The 18,863-nt window shown below is 37.9% G+C and overlaps 1 protein-coding gene across 4 annotated transcripts in view; it reads left to right on the top strand.

The window, feature by feature from the left end:
* Positions 1-7,995: 7,995 nt before the first annotated feature.
* Positions 7,996-18,863, top strand: part of Gpsm2 (G protein signaling modulator 2) — a 53,010-nt gene continuing 42,142 nt past the window's right edge. For 2 of the 4 annotated variants that reach the window (XM_021265598.2, XM_004853605.4), the window contains exon 1: positions 7,996-8,135. The gene's annotated coding sequence lies outside the window, so the exon portion shown is untranslated. Of the gene's footprint in view, positions 8,136-10,736; positions 10,757-18,863 lie in introns of those variants that run through there. The other 2 variants (XM_004853606.4, XM_087213210.1) reach the window with 2 other exon arrangements.

Genomic DNA, 18,863 nt, shown 5'->3' on the forward strand with positions numbered 1-18,863 from the left:
ACCATCTGGGGATAAAGGGTGATGTGAGGATTAAGTGAAAGAAGCACAGAAAGTGACTTCCTCAGTGTCTGATACATATGGGTCATGTTTTTCTTTTTTTCCCTGAAACATGTCTTTTTTCTTTTCTTTCTTTCTTTCTTTTTTCTTTTTTGACACTCTGGGGATCAAATCCAAGGCTTCACACATGCTATACAAGCACTTTACCATTGAGGTATACACAAGACCTCTACGCCTAGAAGCATTTTCAGTATTCAATTGCTTGAATCTGTAGATATAAACCCCATAGATATACAGGAGATGGCCCAGAGTATCTGTAGAAAGACATCTGCTTTCTTGGGAGGAATTTAACCTAACTGGAACCAGAGGCACTTCTAAAAGTTTACCTAGTATTTTATATCTCAAACTTGGGTCTAAGTTCATAGTGATTCAAAAAACAGTGATTTGGTCAATGATTATTTGAAGTAGAGTTTAGCTGCTAAGGTAGAAAGAGTTCCACATGATCATTTCTATTCATATGATTTGTCTATCCAAGGAAACCTCTGGGCACATTTGCAATCCTATAATTAATATTGATAATAGCATCATAAAGCAGAGGCATTATCTTCAGAGGAGAAGTCTGAGTAAGCATGCTATCCTAAAGGCAAACTGACTCTTAGAAGTGGAACACCTGGAAGTCTGCTGGGATAGTCATAAAGAGAGGAGCACTTCCTTTCTACACAATCCACCCCACTAAGTGACCTTCTTAACAATCAGGTAGTATGGTAAAGAAATTTCAGTGGAAAACTTACTTGTAACTTCTTTGGCATGTAGCATCATGTGAATTAAGAGTTCTTGACTGCTTTTGCTGACAAGCAGACTCCAGATCTGCCCTTTGTTGTTTTAGTTTGCATTATTCAAATACTAGCGAAGATCAACTTCATGTATGAGCTAACTATGGCCACTTGAATGGGTATTGTATAGTGCTGGTCCTTTTCTGTTATCTTTCTATTGGATTGTTGCCTCCTCATTGGATTGTTTCACTGTCTAAGAACTCTTTAGACACTAAGAAATTGGTTTGAACCCCTTGCCAGTCACATATGTCTCCATCCATTATTTTCCTTTTGAATTTATAAGAGGCAGCGTAGAGGCCGAGAGCATAGCCACGAGACAGACTGCTGTCATTTCCTAGCTATGGTGAATGCCATTTAGATGCCTTGTTCAGATGCCCTTTACTGGCCATAACGCCCATGTTCCAGCTGTTGTGAGGTTGTCTGTTAGTTTATCTGTGCCTGCCTCTTTGGAGAGCCTGCACTAGAGAGAACTGCCACACCTGTGAAATTATAAGGGTACAAAGGCCAGTACCCTTGCATGAAGTGGTGGCTAATTCCATGTTGTGGCTTATACTCTAGATCCGAGAGCCCTCCCCAAGGAATCAGACCAGGCTAGGATTCCCTGTGATCCGTTCTTGCTTGATCTTCCCTGCTCCCTGTCCTGTTTCACTGCCTCCTTTACAGGTTCCTCCTAAGGAGCCTTCCTTCAATAAATCATATGGCTCTGCTTCCAGGGGAGTCAGTCTAAGATACTGCAAAATGAGTCCTTCTAATGTGAGAATCCAATAATTGTTTTTTAAAAAGAGTAATAGCAAAAGTTATTTAGCATTTACTGTATATGTGGCCTCATCAAACACTTTATTCATTTAGCCCTTATATCAGTCAGTTTCCAGGTATAATCTTCAAACATGTAAAGTGCTTAGAATAGTGTCTGGCATATGTTTATTTGTTTTTTAAATTAATTTCATTGGTACATTTTAGTGGGGTTTTTTTGTACCCGGGATTGAACTCAGGACCTTGTGCTTGCAAGGCAGGCGTGGCACCACTGAGCTAAATCCCAGCCCTTCATTGGTACATTTAAGATACACATAAGATCACATTCATCATAGTGAGTTTGTACCTGTTCATGATATACCTTTATGCCCAATCCACTCCCCTCTCTTCAACCCATCTTCTCCTCCTTATTTAAAAAAGCTTTGTTTCCACTTTTTCCCTTCTATTCTCTTTTTTCTTTTCCCTTCCCTTCTCCCTTGTTTCCCTTCCCATTTTCTTCCTACTTCACAAAATCTGTTATACATTTTGGTCCTTATTTACGCTCCCAGTTTCTCACACTGTCTGGCATACATTTAGCACCAATTTAGCTACTGTTTTTTTAATTGATTTAATCTAGATTTCAAATGAAACCATCATCAGGCTGCTTCCCCTATATTTTTGGGTTCCCTTTTCTCTTCTTTCTTTCTTTCTTTCTTTCTTTCTTTCTTTTTTTGGTACCAGGGATTGAACTCAGTACCTTGTGCTTCCAAGGCAGGCACCACTGAGCTAAATCCCCAGCCCTTGGGTTTCCTTTCTCGTGCCTCTTTTCTCGGGTATTCTTTTGAAAACCTCCTATCCTTCATTTTTCCTTCTTTTTTCTAAAAGGTAGTGCTACCAAGTTCACATTCTTGCTAGAGGACCTCCACATCCAATCTTCTAACTTTCAGTCAAGGTAGTACTGACATTCTCCATAGACTGTTGGGGAAGGAAGCAATAGATGTCACCTACTTGGTTACTCAAATTTGCCTTGATGCCTGGATATCCAAAAGCTGAGGATACACTCAGGAGCCTGAGGCAGGAGGATCGTGAGTTTGAGGCCAGCCTGGGCTATATAACAAATTCAAGGACAGCCTGGACTACATAGTAATTATTCACAGCTGTTATGAAAAAAGAACTTCCGTGATCCTTCAAAAGGTACCTTCACCCAAGATGGTCTTGGGAACATATATCAGAGTAATAAGCCTAAGGAATTCAGCTTCCGTTTTCTTTTTTTGGCACCAGGGATCGAACTCAGGGCCTTGCATTTGCCAGGTGGGTGCCAGAACCACTGAGCTAAATCCCTGGACCCAGGAATTCAGCTTTCTATATACAGGGAATGGGGTGATGGAAGGGCATCTTCTATCTCATTCAAAATGGACTCCAAAGAAATAGTGACAAAGGGAAATTTAATTTGTAGCTGGGAGGCAAGAGATTAGATATCCTCAGTGGAATGAACTCTGAGACTTAAATATGAGTCTTTTATAGCAGGGATTTATTAAACTCAACCATTCCTGTGGATTATCTCTTTGCTAAGATCAATCCCCATTCCAATATTTCCCCATAGACTGCACAAATGATAACAGAAAAAGCTTTGGCTCTGTCACTGTCAAAGTGCAGCTGTCCCAAAGGAGACACGAGGCTATGGGAAAAGGCAGGGAATTAAACTGATTTCTTAGATTAGGACAGAAAGTCCACTTTCAGAAGCATCACAGGGTGAGAACAAAACCCTGACTCCTCCTCACGAGAGACCTTCAAGCTGATGGATCTGAATGAAACTTGAAAACTGGAGCAGGTTATATATAGACAGCATGTCTTCCTTACTACAAATCATTACATATTAGGGCTATATAATCTTTCTTTCTAAAGCCTCAAAGTATTTTTCTTTTCTCCTCTCATTTTATCATCACTGAATTTTTCTTTGGTAAACAAAGACAGATAAAATATGCTTTTACTTTTAGGTAGAACAAGAAAGGCCAGAAGGGCTGGGGATTTAGCTCAGTAGCACCGCACCTGCCTCGAAAGTACAAGGTCCTGAGTTCAATCCCCGGTACTCGAAAAAGAAAGAAAGAAAGACAGAAAGACAGAAAGGAAGGAAGGAAGGAAGGAAGGAAGGAAGGAAGGAAGGAAGGAAGGGCCAGAATAATGATATGACGTTGTTAAGAATAAACCATCTTCCAAGCACGTGACTGTGATCCACAGTCTGCCAATGTTTGGATTCACATGCTTGAGAGCCTCAAGCTCAATCTCTGACATCCCATCTCCTCCAACTCTCAACTTTTATTCAAATAATTCTCTCCTCCATTGCTTGGTCTTTTGGCTAAGATTGAGTGAAACAACTCTCGCCAGGAAGTATCAATTCCAACTTCTTACTATCATCCTCTCCCTTTTTTTAAATTTTAAATTTCTATTAGTACATGTTTGCAGTACATAATGATTACATGCATTGTAGGGCATTGGTACATGTACATAACACATCTCAATTCTTCTCCCCCCCCCTTTGCTCCACCCCCCTATAATTATTATTTTTAACTCTAGAAGTTTTGAAAAATTTTTAAAACCTGCCTGATTCTTTGTTTTTAATTTTTTTTTAGTTCTTTGTTCTTTGCTTGTATTCTCAATCTTTTATTTTTATTTCTTTAAATATATTAAGCATACTTATTTTTATAATTTCTGGTAATTCAGTTTCAAAGTCTTTAGGAGTCTGATTCTATGGTGTTAATTTTTGCCGCACTGATTCTTATGTAACATCTTGTTTCTTTGCACAAATTGTGATATAATCAAGAGTTCACATTTCTTGGAAATTTTTCTCTAAAATTTTTTGTCTAGTCAAGTTGGGCTTCTCTAAAGGTGAATCACTTTACCTTTGGGGACCCTGACCCAAAATTGGCTTAAATTATCTGTTCTAGTTTTTCAGACAATCGATGGAGAGCAAATTATAGCTCCTGATCTTCTGATTTTAAACAAACAAAGCTCAGAGGACAGATTTCTCCCTCCATTGTACATTAAGGCTGATTACGGGAAAGTTTCTTTTGCAATCTCTGGAACAAGACTAGAGGGGCCTTTGGAAGATCCTGGCTTTGTGTGTGGGCTATTGTATTAGATTTCTCACCTTGGTGGGACCTGGCCCTTGTCCCTTCTTTCCATTCCCTTCGAAGCCCTGACAGTGAAAGCCCAAGTTCATCTGGTTTAGTCAAGATGAGGTTTGACTTCAATTCTTTGCTTGTCTCTTTATTTTCTGTATTTTTTATATTTATAAAGCATTTAAAGTTCTTTTCAGTGGAAAGTAGGGCAGGGTATATAATTCATATCAGAGATAGAAATTTTGAAGAGTGACTTTTAATTTTATTTATTTATTTTTTTTGTACCGGGGATTGAACTCAGGTCCTTGGGCTCTCGAGGCAAGCGGCGGAACCACTGAGCTAAATCCCCAGCCCAAGAGTGATTTTTCTTTCCCATTTTTTATTCTGAAAAATTCAAAATTCCAGAAAAGGAATGATATGCACATAGTATAATACAAGAATTCTATGAAAAAATCTCATATGTCTTCATCTAGACCCAACTGTTAAAATTAGGTTTGTATTTCTCATTTGTTCTTTCTGTCTTTGCTGAATCATGTGATCATAAATTGTAGAGGTCATGATTCTTTACCCTTAAATGTTTCGGCTTGTATCTCCTAAAAAATCATACAAAAATAAATTCTCTCATAACTATAATTCTATGTCATACCTCAGGCAATGAACAGTACAGTAATTCCATTATACCATCTAATATAGTCTTTAATTTCCCCAATTGTCCCTAAAATGTGTTTATTTGTTTGTCTCTTTTTTCTTTCTCTCCCTCCTCCCACCTCTACCTCAAGGCTCCATTGCGATTTATGTCCTTTTTTTAGGGTTTTTTTCTTCATGATATCAACTTATATGAAGAGTCTGGGCCAGTTGTTTTGTGAAATTATCTCAAATTCCAGATTTGATCCAAAGCACTCTTTCAAAAATACAAGTCAGATGAAATTTTTCCCATGTATGAAACCTTCCACTGACTTCCTTTAACATTTAGAAAATGAAGTCCAAACATACTGCCCAGGCTTACAAAGGCCTGCATGGCCTTTTGCATGTTCTCAATTCTGCTACCGTGGACTTCTCCCAGCTTTTCAATCCCACAAAGCCTGTCCTCACAGGAGTTTTGTTAGCTGTTCCCTTTGCCAGGAGTGCTCTTCCTTGAACTTTTCTTAAAGGCCTGCTCCCTCCTGTAATTTAAGTCTCAGTTTGAGTACCATTTTCTCAGAGAGGTCTGGACCTAAATCTCCAGTAGCCTTTCACTAATGTACTTTCCCCCTTCTTTTTATTCTCAGAAGCTATCACAACCTGGTATTTTCCTTATTTATTTTTACTGAGCTCCATGACAGCAAGAGCTATGTTCTGTTTTGCTCACAACTGTATTCCTGGTACCTAGACAGCTCCTGACACACAGCAGAAACTCCATAAATGCTTGCTGAATACTGTAATGAATAAGTTGAAAGCTGAGGGACGAGAAGCAACCAGTCTTTTAACAGCTTGGGGAAAAGTAGGCAGAGGGAACTGCCAGGGAGGAGGTCCTGAGAGAACCCAGAGCTTTGGGCCATTCCGGGGTGGGAGCAATGTTCTATGTACTTGGAAGAAAATGAGCCATGAAAGGGAAATAGGAAATTGAAAGGTGCATGTGTACTAACTCCCCACAATGAATATAATCATTATATACTGCTCACATATACTAATCAACTTTTTAAAAGAAAATTGAAAGGTGGACAGGGGAAGATGGCTTAAGGGTTTGTGGGCTGTGGGAGAAGTTTGAATTTTATTTTAAATCAATTAGGAAGCCACTAAAGGTTTTCAAGTAGGAAAATAACAATTATGATTTATGCTTTTTGCAATTTAAAAGATAATTCAAGCTGAGTGACTAGGAAGATGGAAGTGACTGATACCAGAAATAGTCACATCTGTAACAGAAGATTCGCAGGAAGGAAATAATGATTTATTTTGTACATGCCAAATATGATACACTGTACTTCCTTTGTGGCTTTTATAGTAACAATAGCCACAGAGAATTTATGAGTAAGAAAGAATTATAATACCTACCTCTGAAATAGTATATCCATCTAATTCAGTTGTTATGTATAAGAACCTGATGTTAGAGGTGGCTGTTGGTAATAACAATAATAGGCACTATGTACTGACTAGTTTCGGTATCAGACCCTAGTTTAAACAAACCTTACCTCACTGAAGCATTGTAACAGCTCCTATTAGAAGAGGACTTATCTGTGTTTTATAGGCGAAGCAACTAAGGCTAAAGAGGACATATAACTTGTTTAAGATCAATCAGCCTTTAAGTGGCACAGATGAAACTCAAACCCAGGTCTGCTTTGATGCCAGCGCTGTTATTTGGAACAATTTGCCATACTACCATCTACCTGGTGAGAAATGTTGCCCGGATCACTGGTTAGGACTATAATTCAGAGAAATACAGAAACAAGGTTTTCTTTAACAAATCCCTAACTCTCTAAAACTTTGAAATTTCCTTTAGAGACTCTAGTCTTGAAATTTTGTGAAAAACAGACGGAGACCTGCTTGGTTAAACTTGACATGGAGAAGTGAATAGAAATAAAACTCATTCTTAGTATAGTTGGAATTTAGCTGCTGAAACTAAACCTGCCACCCAGTTTTCCTGGGAACCAGCAATCCCGCAGTCAAAAGAAGTTTGCTTTTCCAGCAGCTGGAAACGCCAGAATTGTGACACAGCCTCAAGAACTGTGGCTGCCTTGTTCAGACTTTCACACGGGCCCCTCTGTTCCTTTCACAGAGGCCCCTTTTTCTTAAACACCCCGCAGCTGCCGCCCGGAATACTGTTCCTCTAAAGGGGAAGAGGGCACTGGACTGGGGATCCCATCTGTTACAGGGGGTCTAGGCTAGACCCCACGTGAACTCGGGACGATATTTACTGCTCCACCTTTAAGTGTCTGAAGAAGTTGTAAGAGGACAAGAAACTCCAATTTAGTGGTTGAGGACGCGTTCGGGAGCAGAGGGCACCGACTACCCCACAAGGCCCCCTTCAGTTTAAAACTTAGGTCGGCTTCTAGGAGGTGGAGGCAGCGAGGGAGCGAGCGCCCCGCCCCCTTCCCCGCCCCCCCCCCGCCGCCGCCGCCGCCGCCGCCGCCGCCGCCATTGGCCGGTCCGAAAGACGCGGGGCGTCGTCGGTTTGAATGGGAGCACCTGGAGCTGAGGCGCAGGCGCAGAGCAGCACAGGCGCTGCGAGGACCCTTGGGTGGCTGAGGGACTTGAGAGGAGGCGAGGGGAGGTAAAGGGAGCCCGGAGCTCTGGCCCACGTGACCTGTAGGGGGCGGACGCAGGGGGCGCGCACCGGCCTCCCGTGGTGCCCCTGCCTGGTTCGGCGCACGTCTCACGAGGACGGGTTTGGGCCAAGCGCCGTGACCCCTCGCCTGCGGCTCGACGCGGCCCCTGCTGCGGCCCCACAGCTCACCCCGCACCCGCCTGCCCGGGAGAGGTGAGTTCTGCCCTGCTGCGGGCTGAGGCGTTGCGGAGCCGTGAGGCAGCGACGCTCGGCGGTGCGTGTGGGCGCGTTCCTGGCTACCTGGGTTGCGGGGAACCTCCTTTGTCCCAGGCTGGGTGCGGGTTTGAGGAGCTGGGATGCCCCGGCGGAGCGGGGGCCCTGGGGGGGGGTGTGCTGCGGGACCTCGAAGAACCAGAATCCCTGGGGAAGCACCTCGCCCCAGTACTCGCGTTCAGAGGCTTTCTTGTTTGAACATTTTAAGAGAAGGTTAAGGCTTAAGAACTCCATTCCCTATATATATATTTTTTAAATTTATCTAAAAAAAATTTATACTAGGATACAGTGACATCTGACGTATTCCAGGCCTAACAAACAGATTAAAGTACGAGAATCGAATCCAAGGCAGATCGCAGCTACTTGTAGTCAGCGCTTGATATTCAAACCAGGCCTTTTTTTTAGTCAAATATTTGCCTCTGTCACCTTTAAACCCGTGATCTTTTGGGCACCACCCGATCGATTTTGTATTGGTAAACTGAAATTGGTAGTTGCAAAAAGTTTTAAGCATAGAATTAAGAAAACACTTTCCTGAATTCTATCGATTACCCTAAAATAAAAAGTAGAAAATCTGTAATTACCTTACAAACCACTTAGAACATTTTAACCAGTGTTTGAACTTTTTAAAGAAAACTAGTAAGGTTGGAAATTTTACTTGCCTTAATGCATAATTTAACCCCACCGTAGAATTAAAATAAGTAGGTTCTTGCCTTTCCTCTCTGGCTTGTATTGGTGCTTCATGGTAAGTGCTGGCCACTGACAACGACCAACCGAGCTGATTTCAAGGTGCCACTTCAGAAGGCTGCACGGAAGATTTCCAGCCTGATAATATCCTATTGTGATTGGTTCTGATAAATACCACTTTTGCGTGTCTCCTCACTATTCAAGATTAGCTTCGCTTGTTTTTTTAGAAGTAAAAAAGGAAGATCGCTGTCAGTTGACGTGGTTGTGTGTAGGAGGAGGGGGTTCAGGGGAGAGAGGCAGTCTCAGACCTCCTCTTCTTTACATCTCATTTTGGCAAGCATTTTCTGAGGCTATTATTTATAATTTAAGGAGTGGACTGGTTATGAAGTAAAAAGTTGTGTGATACTCTTGCAGAGACATTATCCCCCAAATCTCTTTTGGCAAGATAAGCAGTTTAGTTGTATGTTCTTCCTTCAAGTCAGAAATGGGATATTACAAATATATTTTAATCTGAGACTAGGTACTAGGATAATTACAATAGTAGTAGGATATAGTTTTGAAAAGAGCCTTTAAGCATAAAATTTTCTAAGATCTACCTAAAAAATAAAATTTTGTGGTTCTCTGGAATTCTTAAAATTGAAAACCTGACATAGATGTAGACTATTCTATTCTAATAGACACATTCTGTTTTATAATAGCAGCTATTATCATTATTGCTCTTGGACTTTATTGGGTACTTTTGTTATGTACCAGAGCCAGGAACAAGGTTAGGTGCTTTATAAATCATGACTGAAATCATCACACACATGTTAGGAAACTATCATGCCTACATCAACTCTGAGAATCTGGCTTAAGATCGTGTAATTAAGTCACTGTGGTGGGATTCAAAAATCTATGACCTGAATACAAAGCACATGCTGTAATGTCTCTGTGTGTCTCTGTAAATTTTCGCATGTCTCTTGATCCCATTTGTGGGACTAATTTTACTTAAAGATGCCTGTAGGTGCTGTGTTTTGTTGTGAACTATGCAGATATATTTCCATCCTTCTTTTAGAACTACTACTGTCTTGCTTCATTACCATCTAAATCATAACATTTTCATTATCCTTCTAGTCACCTTCATCAAAGGGTTCAAAAATTAAGACTTTTCTGAGTTATTTGTATGAATATGAATATAACCTTTACTATGGAGTAAAATGTATTAAAACCCTATTTTCTCTCTATTATAGAATTCTTCAGTACTTGACAAGAAATCAGAGAAGTTTGTGGGACATTATGTGCAAAGTAATGTGCTTGATGTTGTGAGATGAGAAGGGTTCCTATTCAGTAGTTGTTTTTGGAGTTTTTGCAGTCTCTCTCTCTTCCCTGACTTCTCATCCTGTCCTGTATGATAACTGCTAGTTATCTTCCTAGCACAGATTTAACTTTGATCCTTCTCTGTTGAAAATAATTGCAAGGTTCCTCATTGTATAAATACAAGGCCAAATATGCATCTCAGCCACATATTCAGGGTCTCACAATTTGGTACTGTTCTACCTCCAATATCTTTTTCACATTTCCAAACCCAGTGTGCTTATCCTGGAACACAGTCTCTTCATTCCCACCTCGTTGCTTCTACTTGAACCATTTTCCTTGAATAGAATGCCTTCTTTCCAATTGCACAAGATCTGCCATCCTTTAAAGTGCAATACAGATTGCCTTGCTTCCAAAAAGCTTTCCCTGGTCCATTTTACTTAGAAATATTCTTCTCATACCATCTCATAACATTATTGAACTAAATAAAAAGATTTATTTTCTTACAGAATGATATTTGTTGAGAAGACAGGATCGTATTCAATGTATTTTCCTATGAAGAATTCTAAACACAAACCCTCTAGGTACCTTTTTGTTATTTTAAATTTGGGATTTCTGCTTTAAAATGTGTTTGAAATTGATTTTTTTAAAGCCTTTCTGTTAATAAGAACTGACTTACTGTCATGTACTAACTGAAAAAACAATGTTCTGTAAAAAGGGCCACTTCTATAGTTCACTACTGAGTTTTTAAATGAAATATATCAACTCATTGAAGCCAATGGCCGACCAACACTAGTATAGTATTCCCTTCTTACCCATGGGTAATACTTCTAGACACCTAGTGAAAACTTGAAACATTGGATAGCAAATTAGGCACAGTAGGAAATTTTTAAAAAATGGCTACTAATAGAATAGAACAGTTATAACAATATACTATAATAAATTGCCAGCATCTCTATTCTTGTACTTTGAAGCCATTAGTAATTAAAATTAAGGAAAAAGGGTTACTTGAATACAAGGACTGTGATACTTTGACAGTTCATCTGATGACCAATATATTACTGAATGTCTAATGGACAGGTAATATGTACAGCATAGATACACTGGCCACAGGTATGATTTGCATTCTGGGTGGAACTGTGAGAGATTTCATCAAGCCACTCAGAGTGGTGCACATTTTAAATCTTACGAATTATCTCTTCCTGGAATTTTCCATTTAATATTTTCTCACTGCAGTTTATGTGCATAACTGAAGCTGAGGAAAGTGAAATCACAGAGATGGGGAGACTACTGTAATAATAAATGGCAGTGGGTCATGTTCTTTGGTGGCTTGGTAACTAGTTTTTCTCAAAGCCTTGTACTCTCCGTTGTTTACTAATAATTGCTCCTCATTTTTTTCTACCATAGTAATGTGTTTATAAAGCTATTTTGAATTTATTTCTTTGAGCTATTAATTATGCCATGTTTTCCAGTCATTTGTATAGACCCTAAAAAGATAAAATTTAAATACATATTTACTTATTAACAAAGATTATGGATAAGAGAGGACAATGACATAAATACATATATATTTAGGGTTGTTTTATAGGAATTGGGCTTAGTTTGAACCTTTTTGGGGCATGGGGAGTTGTTGACATTTTCTTGTAATCTTGTGGTTTTGTTACCTGAATAGTCAAAGTTATCATTCTATCTTCTGTAACTTTGATTTTGTCATATTCTGTAAATGCAATTTCATGTGCTAATAATAGCTAGAAATCATTTTTCTTATGCAACTGTCTAATTAAAACTCTTTTTAAAAGTTATTCATTTTGCTAGTGGATTAAAAAGATCATATCTATTTAAAATTGTTTTACCTAAATGAAAATTAACATTATTCTTAAGTGCCGGAGTTAACTTTGATGAAAAATAAAACCAAGTAATAGGGAGAAAAGTATTAGTTTTAGTATAAAGAAAATATAAAGTGAAAGACCTTTTTCCTTTAGTTGAACATATTTATAGTCCTTTTTTGTTGTTTCTTTTTGTGGTGCTGGGGATTGAACGCAGGCCTTGAGCCTACTGGACTAGCACTCTTCTTTTTTTTTTTTTTTTTGTTCCAGGGATTGAACTCAAGACCTTGCACTTGCAAGGCAGGTGGCAGAACTACTGAGCTAAATCTCAGGCCTAGACAAGCACTCTTACCACTGAGTGATACCCCCAGCCCAAACTTCTCTTTTTCTTTTTTATCTTCTCTTTTCTACCACTGAACTACATCTCCAGCCCTTTTTATGTTTTGAGACAAAGTCCCACTAAATTGCTTAAACTGGTTTCAAACTTGAAATCCTCCTGCCTCAGTCTCTGAGTAGCTGATATTATAGGAGTGTGCCACCAAACATTTATATTCTTTTTTTTTTTCTTAGGCAGACTCTCACTATGTAGTCCAGGCTGGCCTCGAACTTAGTAAATAGCTCAGGTTGGCCTTGAACTCACAGTGATCCTCTTGCCTCAGCCTCTTAAGTTTTGAATTTACAGGCATATGCCGCCACGCCTGTCATTTCTGATTTCCATGGGCTGCTAAACCTTAAGACACTAAGAAACTGCTTGTGCAGATGTGTGTGTGTGTGTGTGTGTGTGTGTGTGTATCCCATGCTTTGTGTAGATTGCTGTAAACTACTATTGAACTACAAACATTCAGCACTTCCCATGGGGGTAGACTCATACATTTGGTCCTTTGCCACTGTTAATAACAGTGCTAAACTGAAGGCTTGAAATAATCAAACTCTTTTCTTCTAGATTACATTTGTCTTGGTATTTATTTGCTTTGAAATTTCATGTGTGGGTTTTATGTGTTTTCGCTATCCTTCCAGCTTTATATGATGGAAAAATATATAAATGTTCCTCACTAAGAAAGGAGGTTTATACAGTCATTCCTCATTATCCAAGGGGAACTGGTTCCAGAACCTCATGAATATCCAAGAATAAAAATGAATTTGAGATTAATCATACTTTATTTTGTAGTATTTGTTATCTTTCATATTAACCCATGGAATTTCAGATACATTTGGGAACCCTGTGACTGGTGATATGCCTTCAGATTTATTTGGAATATATAGCTCTTATTCTAATTCATTCATCCTTTGGACATTATCTTGTTTACTTAGCTGGTTGAAAGTTCACATTTATTTATTTATTTATTTATTTTGCATCATTGGGGATCAAACCACATGCTAGGCAAGTGCTGTCCCACTGAGTTACACCCCCAGGCCTAAAGTCTGTAATAATGTGTGCATTAGCATTTATACTATTAATTATACTTTTTTTTCTAAACTATCTTGACCTAAAATCTCAAACTGAACCTTGATTCTTGCAGACTTAAAGATTATAATAAAGTAATACCTGATCTTAATTGAAGTACATAGTTCAGGATTATATATTGCTGAAGGAGAACTTTATTCATATAGCATGATATCTAGTAAGACCAGTTTTGCAGCATAATCTGTAGCAGTATGATCTCCTTAACTAAACATTATGATTAAGTTTATTTTATTAATTCAGGGTTGTATAATGTATATTTGGTGTATATGCCAGTTGTTAATACTAAAATGATGCTCAACAGTATTAAAGATGGTTAGATACATATATATATAATTTTGAGTTCATCTTTAATATATAATAACATGCAGCAGTTTGATTACATTATTGGTTTAGAGATTGAGTATATTGAATAATCAGGACTGTTATATATTGCTTTAATTTTTAAAACTTTTTTCTGATTTTTTTCTCTTTAATTTTGCCAGTGATTTACTGGAACATTTAGATTTCATTAGTACTTAAAATTATTTTTAGTTTCAAAGATGTATAAAATTCAAGGGTGTTAGTCACTCAGTTCTACTTTCTTACCCTCAGACCTTTCCCCAGTAGTTTCTCATGTCAATAATACATTTGGATATCAGAATAGCTTTTCTTGCCGTTAGTTACCTCCTCATCATCTGTCACAATAAAATCAGGCTCTTTGTTATCTCCAGTTATCTCTGTAGGACTTTGTTTACTACACTCTTTGCCTTTTCTTGTATGTAATCTTCTCACATACTCCTATATTTATTAAGTTCCTACTCTTACTGTCCTATTTTTAATTTTGCATTTAGTGTTCCATATATTTGCCATCTTGTTTCTGATTTATCTTTCAGATAAAATGTAAAAAACAGAAATTTGGAGAGAGTGAGATACAGCGCAGTGGTAGAGTACTTGCCTAGCGTACAGGAGGCCCTGGGTTCTGTCTCCAGAACAGCAAAATAAAGACAGGATTAGGTGACAGCCCACATTGAGTCCATCTAAAAATGAGTTAGTGTCTATTTACAGACACAGAATTAGACAGAAAATAGCCAGTTTCCCTGGGATAGTTGAATTTATCCAAGAAATGGGTATTTTGGCATTCTACTTTATTTCACCAGTAATTAATTTGTTACTCTAAAACCATACTCTGAATTCTAATCTAACAGAACTTTAATTTAAATGTTCTTGATTCTTCCACATCTTTATTCTTGCTTACATTGATAAAGGGCAACTATCTGACTTGACACATTACAACTAAAAGGGATTTGGAGAATTTGAACATTATACTTTAGAGAAAATTATTAGGATATTAAAAGTTTAAAAATTTAGATGACCTAATTTGGAAGTAAGAAAAGTACTTATATGTGGGTGTTACCATTTTATATAGATCTTTGAATGAAAACAGACCAAAAGTTATGGTCATTTAAATTGCAACCAGGAACAGATAAAAGAAGCACAAAAGATATAAATGTGACAATCTGTGCTCCATTTTTCCCTGTCGCCTAGTTTGCAAGCTTTTTACTGCCAGTAGAGTAAAGTAGGGCCAAGCTTTCTTTGTACGGGGCCAGCCTTTTTATGGCTACTCTGATTGCTTACCTCAGATAGTGTCTAGAAATCCGCCTTGTCTCCCTATCTTGACTCTGTACTCAGGTACTTAAAAGTGAAGCAGTAAGTTATGTACTAACTCCAGTTAATTTTTCTAAATGCTTCTTTCAGTTTCTGAGATATGGAAAAATGATTTCACTCTCCCTCTTTTTGGTACTAGGGATTGAACCTAAGTCACTCTACCACTGAGTTGTATCCTCAAGCCTTTTTGTATTTTATTTTGAGACAGAGTCTTACCAAATTGCCCAGGCTGGCCTCAAATTTAGGATCCTTTTGCATCTCTGCCTGTCAGGTAGCTGGGATTGCAGGCACATATCACCATACCCGGCTTTTATTTTATATAGTCAGACCAAAAGATACTGCTAACACTTAGTAATGAGGTTTTTGGACCATTTTTGGAAGGTGCTATTAAGGGATGAATGGGTTTCTTTTTTTTTCTTTCTTTTTTTTTGGTACCAGGGATCGAACTCGGGACCTTGCGCTTGCAAGGCAGGCGATGGAACCACTGAGCTAAATCCCTGGCCCAGGGGAATGAATGTGTTTCTTGAAAATTATTAGTCTTTTTTTGTTTTGTTTTTGGTACCAGGGATCGAACTCATGACCCTGCACTTGCGAGGCAGGCAGCAGAACCACTGAGCTAAATCCCAGGCCCAGTCGTTAACTCTTAATAGAGGTTAAAGTTTAAAACTTGGTCACTTCTTAGTATTCTTTCAAATCTATGATTTCCGTTTCCAGTTCCTAATCTTCTTATTAAATTTTCTTATCCTGATGAACAAATTTGTAATTTAATATTTGCAGCTTAACTAGTGTTACACTATAATATATTCATATATATGTTTGTATGTATAAGCATTAATATGTACATATGCATATATAGTGTTAACTATGAAGTGGGTTTAACTCCATGTAACATAGAACATGACTAAACACATTGTTATTAAATTAGAGAGTTCTTGAAAAGTGAATCATGAGTCAAGAATTGCTTGTTTGTTCAGTAAATAAAGTTTTAAGATACAAAATGCTACTACTGGGTTGTGAATGTAGTGTAGCTCACTGGTAGAGCACTTGCCTAGCGTATATGAAGCCTCCATTTGGATCCTCTGCTTGGGGGCCAGGCATAAATGCTGTGTAATTGTTACAAAAATTGTAATGTGACTATTTCAGATACTTCTCTTTTGAGAATAATAAAACCAAATTCCTCATAAAATACTGAATAACATTCTCTTCTTGATGGTTTTAATTCTTTTAAAAATGTTTCTTAAAAATAAATAAATAGGGCCGGGGATTTAGCTCAGTGGTTCCAGCGCCTGCCTCGCAAGTGCAAGGTCCTGAGTTCGATTCCCCAGTACCAAAAAAAACCACCCCAAAATAAATAAATAAATAAATGAATGAATGAATGAATGAATAAATAAATAAATGTAGTTCTTTACATAGTTGTCCAAAGTATACCAAAATACCTTAGTATTTTGCAATTTCATTTATAATATTTACATTTTAATAAGTATGAAATTAACATTTTAAATATTAGTAAATTTTGGAATTTCATTATAACTTCATAGGTGAGAAAATATTTAAATTAAATACAGTTTAATTTCAAGTTAAATAAACCTTAGTACCATTCCTTTTGCCCATTTTACAAATAAGAGGCTAAAACCTCATGGTGAATAATAATTGACAGTTTATTTGCTGTTGTGTAATCTAGATGCACTTTGGAGCTATTGTTCTGAATATCCACACTAATTTCCTTTAGTAATGGTTTTTTACACAGTGGAATTCTGAACAAAAGTAAAGAGACTTGTTAGATGAATAGCTGAGACCTATCTTAAGTTATTGTTTCCTTTGTTGAACAAGAGAAACGAGAAGAAATCAGAAGAGTAATATTTTGTGGGTTTTTTACATACTACACTGGTTAAAATGAAAACTTCATTTCCTCTATAAACCTTTATCTGTATACCCAAGGCTAGTCTTACTGCCTTCCTCCCTCTCACCTTACTGCTCTGTTCCCTATTAACTTCTTTCAAACTGTACGTAATTAACAAAGCAATGGGTATTTTTATATAGTCTGGTTTATGTTATAGCTGAGATTCTTAAAAGAATGTTATGAGGAAGAAGAATTAGGATTTAGTTTATATGGCAACAGAAGGAAGAATCAGGACAAGTAGATAGAAATGAAAGAAATGCTCAAATGAATGAAATTTCTATAGGACTATTCAAAATTAGCATTAGCTTACAGGGAATGGAGTAGTAAAATGTTGGATTAACTGGCCTGGCCTGTAAGTGTTGTTTATAAAACTGAGATTCCAGGACCTCATGATTGTGGCCCTCTCTCTCTCTCTCTCTCTCTCTCTCTCTCTCTCTCTCTCTCTCTCTCTCTCTCTCTCCCTCTCTCTCCCTCTCTCCCCCCCCCCCCCCCGCTCTCTCCCTCTCTCCCTCTCTCCCTCTCCTTCTCCCTCTCCCTCTTCCCCTCTCCCTCTCTCTGTCTGTCTCAAACCTAACACCCTCTGCCTTGGAGCTATATTCCTATTTCTTCTATAGATGTCCCTTGTTTAACCACTGAGTTATAGTCCTGCGACTAGGTCATTAATTGGATTGGTTGCAAGGTGAGGAATTTTTATAGTATGTACATTACAATATTCAGAACAAAGAAATGGTCAAAGGAGGCTCTAGTTTGATTACTTTGCTTTTTTTTTTTTTTTTTTTTAGTACCTCAAATCAAACCTAGGACCTTGTGCTTGCCAGGCAGGTGCGGTGCCACTGAGCTACATCCCTGCCCCTACTTTGCTTTTATTTGCATAACTTTTACATGCATTACTGTAATGTATAACAGAACATAAAACTACAGTACTATGTACTGCATAGTACAAGCAGCAAGTATTATAGTACTGTATAAACAAGGTGTACTGTACAAAAAAGACATTGAGGCTCTATAAACAAAATGTACAGAACTGTACCAAAAAAAAGACAAGTCATAAGTCTGAGCAGTGGGTCTGAAGTCTGAACAATGAGCCTCAGTTCTAAAGTTGTTACACAGATAGGTCATTAAATGAAGAATATTTGTTTTTTTAAATTTTGAGAGAAGGTCTCACTAAATTACCCAGGCAGGACTTGAATTTGGAATCTTCGTGCTTCAGCCTCTCAAAGTGATGGGATTACAGGCATGTGCCACTACCTGGTTCCTATTTGTCCCTCTTAACCACTACCTTAAAGGTTGTAGTTTATATCAACTGTTCTGTGATATACCTGGGTGTAGATTCACTTGGAGGACTTGATGTGTTTAATCTGCTGATTCATGTCTTTAATTCTGCAAAATTCCTCAGCCTTTGTTCATGAAGATTTTGCCTTTACCCCTCTTTCTACTTTTCCTTCTAGTGCTCCTGTTAGTGCTTCTCATTTGTCCTTTTCTTTCAACTGTTGTTTAGTATTTTTCACTTTTTATCTGTTTATCATTCTGTTTATATCTGTTCTGCTGCCTAACTAGTACATTAAATTATTAATATCAGTTGATAGCAGTACATTTAATAACAAAAAAAGAAAAATTTATAGAGTTACAATCCAAATGCCCATCAGTGTCAGAATGAAAAATATGATATACAGCAGTAAAATTATATAAATTGTAAACAGTAATTGAGATGCATCTCAGAAACATAAGGTTAAGAAAACCACATAAAATAAATAATATTCAGGGTCTATTTGTGGAGAAGTTGTAAAGATGAGCAGTGGAATGATGAACAGAATTTATTTTAGCAGTCACATGAGAGAGGAAAGGAAGGTCAAGTG

Source organism: Heterocephalus glaber, unplaced genomic scaffold, assembly GCF_053883595.1.
Source record: "Heterocephalus glaber isolate CG9 unplaced genomic scaffold, H.glaber_assembly_v1.0 deba00001442, whole genome shotgun sequence".
Classification (NCBI taxonomy): domain Eukaryota; kingdom Metazoa; phylum Chordata; class Mammalia; order Rodentia; family Bathyergidae; genus Heterocephalus; species Heterocephalus glaber.